Source organism: Rousettus aegyptiacus, unplaced genomic scaffold (genome assembly GCF_014176215.1).
Source record: "Rousettus aegyptiacus isolate mRouAeg1 unplaced genomic scaffold, mRouAeg1.p scaffold_m13_p_3, whole genome shotgun sequence".
NCBI classification, from domain to species: Eukaryota; Metazoa; Chordata; class Mammalia; order Chiroptera; family Pteropodidae; genus Rousettus; species Rousettus aegyptiacus.
In genome coordinates, this window is record NW_023416306.1 from 141,827,850 (window position 1) to 141,831,222 (window position 3,373).

Sequence of the window (3,373 nt, forward strand, 5' to 3'; positions counted from 1 at the left end):
AACCAGATATCATCTCTCCCAGTAGTAGAACTGACAATTAAAGACCAGGCTTGCAAGTATCCATGTTTTAGTCTGAAGGAGGCTTGTTAAATTCCATTTCCTCCTAACAATTCCTAAGGGAAGCTTTTAGATAAGTAATACTTGCTGCTTCTTCTTCTTCTTCTTCTTCTTTTTTTTTTTTTTTGTCAATCCTCTGGGTGAAATGATTTCATAAGAGCTTTAAAAAAGGTGTCTGGCCCTGACACTTCTCACCAAATGCTGGTTAGGATTGTGCTTAGTTGGAGATAGCATCTCTTGGACCCCAGAGGCCCTGTCTGAAGTCTTTCCAAATATTTCAGGAAGTGTGGGGAGCCCTATGATTAAATTCAGTGAGTGTCCAAAGATGTACACTGACTTGCATATAAAGTCTCTTCTCTGAGATTCTTAACATTTTTATGATGAAGTATTTTAAGCATGCAGTAAAGCACTAAAAAACAGTAATGAACACTATTACTCATTGGAGCTTAATATTTTTTTTTTGCCGTATCTGTTTCACATCACTTTAAAAATAAAGCAGGTATAGTAGAAATGCCCTGAGTATTCCTTTCCCTGCCTTCTTCCCCTGAGGAAACCACTACTCTGAATTTGGCACTCATAATTTTTTTTTTGCATATTTTATACTTTACATATGTATCTGTGAACATCTGTACTTATCCATAAATAGTACATAGTCAAGTTTTGCATATTTTTAAACTTTCTATAAATAGTGCCAGACTGTGTGATTCTCATACTTTGCTTATTTGGTTCAACAGTGTTTTAGGGACTTATCCATGTTGAAACATGTAGTCTGTAATAATAGTCTGTAGTCTGCTATAATTTATATCACTTAAATATGCCACTACTTATCTTCACATTGTACTTGGATTCTTTTTTCAGTCATGAATTTATTTTGTGACCCTTTAAGAGTAACACCGTGAATCAGAGCTTGCTATTACAATGGGAAAATGCAGGTCGCGATGCAAAAGCTAAAGGGAGCATGTGGAGTTTGAAATGGTAATAATGTGAAATTCTATGCTGGATGTTGTGAGAGCCACCTCTAGGATTTGTGAAAGAAAATTTGTTTTTATACTGCTAGCTTTTCTTTCTTCCAAAAGCAGCATATTTAAAGCAGACCTCTGAATGACTTTAAGGTTGTATTTTTAAGATTTTTTTTTCTTAAACAAACCATTTCTCTCCCTTGTTCTTGTTTTCTTCTTTCTGCTTGTGAGGGGGGCCCAGTTGGACCTGAATTGTTGCCCAGGAACTTTGGGCTGATTCGTCCTCCATTTACCTCGTATTCTTGAAAAATTGATAAAAAGGAGGTGGGGAAAATGATGTAGGAGATTAGTTTGGGATTTTCAGAGAGTGCCAGGGAAGACTATTTCCCCTCTTCACAGCCTCCACCAAGGAAACTTCCCCTTATCTGAATGCCCCTCCCGAGCAGACAGCCTCATTTCATATGGCTTAATTTTCACGAGGTTCCCTTATGTCCCTCCTTGCTCTCTTTTCCTGGATCCATGAACCCCACTGAAGTTATCCCATCTGGTAATGGCATCGTCTGTGATCTCCGGTTAGCTATATTTAGTGAGGCTGAAATCATGTGTCCCAGCACTCTTTCGGGAGAGCTATTTCCAGGAAGGCAGAGGGCCAGTGGGGGGGTAAAGCAGACAGCACAGCTGCAGCTAGGGTTGTAAAAAAGATTAAACCCTCCCCACAGCTGAGTGTATTTACCAATGTAAATGTTGATCTCCTTTTTTTTTTTTTTTTTTTTTTTTTAAACCCTCAAGGGACCCCAAAGAGAGGGATGTGTCTCTGGAACCTTAACTACGCAAAAAAAAAAAAAAAAAAAAAAAAAGTTCTATGGTTGGGAATGCAGCTGACCCAAGGCAAGAAACTTTAAGAGCTAAGAGAGGGTCACAGAAAGGTTAAGGGGAAGGAAGGTGGGGGGCGAGGGAGCTCAGATGGAATATTTCAGGCACTGTAAGCTTTTAAATAAATATTCCCACCCCTGTCCTTGGCTTATCAAGTTCTTCTAACCTTTTGAAGTTTACTAATCTTGCCACTCTCACACCGGCTGTGAGACTGGATCTGGTTTGAACTGTCACATTGTACCTGAAACTAAGGCAAATGAGTGCTGGGAGGTGAGTTATCAGGAGGGAAGTATCTGTGGGGGCCCCAGGGCCTGCTGAGAAAGTCAAAGTAAAGGTAAGTGCCCTCCTGACCTCCTGATCAGATCATCTCACTCTGTTCATTGGTGCTTAAGGACTGGAATGCTCAGATGGCCCCTGGCTAGGGTCTTATACCTCCTCTTACAATTTCTTGGGTTTTCTTCCTGGTGTAAGCTAATGATTTATTTATGATATGTCATCCAAGATGCTCCTAGCGTAATTGCAGGATTATCAAAACCCAAACAACAAGATCCAGATATGATAAACTGGTGTAGAAATAGTCATCATTGAAAATATTTAAGAATCATTGTTTTTGAATGTTTCCTGCTGGTCACACGAACACCACAGTCTATTTCAGGCCACAATAAATAATATTTAAAAAGAGATAACATTTTCTGGACACTCATCATATGCCCCACACTTTGTTAAGCCCCTCTATGTGTAGTCTCATTTCATCTTTCCAACAGCCCTATGAACAAGTCTTATTTTGCAGATGACAAAATTGAGGCTTCAGTAATTTCTTCAAGATGAATTTCTTCAAGAAGGTGAAAAGCTAAAGTTTGAGCTTATATCCGAAAAGAGCTGGAGCACACGTTCTTACTGTTACACTGGCATGGTATGCGATATTTGGGATTATATTTCTTTTTCTTTTTTCTTTTTTTAGGTGAGGCAACGCTTGGTTGACCTCACAGATTGCAAGGACCTTGTCAGTTTCCGATCCCTTATTTCTTTTTTAAATTTTTTATGCCTACAGCACCTGGTCTTCCTAGGTGGTCTCCCATCCAAGTACAAACCTGGCCCAACCCTGCTTAGCTTGTGAGATCAGATGGGATTGGGCTTGTTCAGGGTAGCATGGCCGTAGACTGGGATTATAGTTCAATTGGGTAGCTTGAGGATGCTAAATTGACTTAGAAACTACTTTTCTTGTATTAGTGTTCTATATAGAATCTACAAGGCTTTGTTCATGCTATTAAAATTTGGAGGAGTCTTTGGATGTTCTAGGAATTTCTCATTTTCTTCCTCCTAAAGCTGACTACTTAAATCATTCATCCATTCATTCAGTATTTGTTTGGAGACAAGTAAGCACCAGATACTGTGCTAAATGCTAGGGAGACCACAATAAACAATAGCAGACATGGATTGTGGGCCCAGGGAACTGGAGTCTAGTGTAATTAAATAATGACCAA

At 39.3% G+C, this 3,373-nt stretch overlaps 1 pseudogene; it reads right to left on the minus strand.

The window, feature by feature from the left end:
- Nucleotides 1-2,931: 2,931 nt before the first annotated feature.
- Nucleotides 2,932-3,050, minus strand: LOC118601042 (annotated as a pseudogene).
- Between the last annotated feature and the right edge of the window lie 323 nt (nt 3,051-3,373).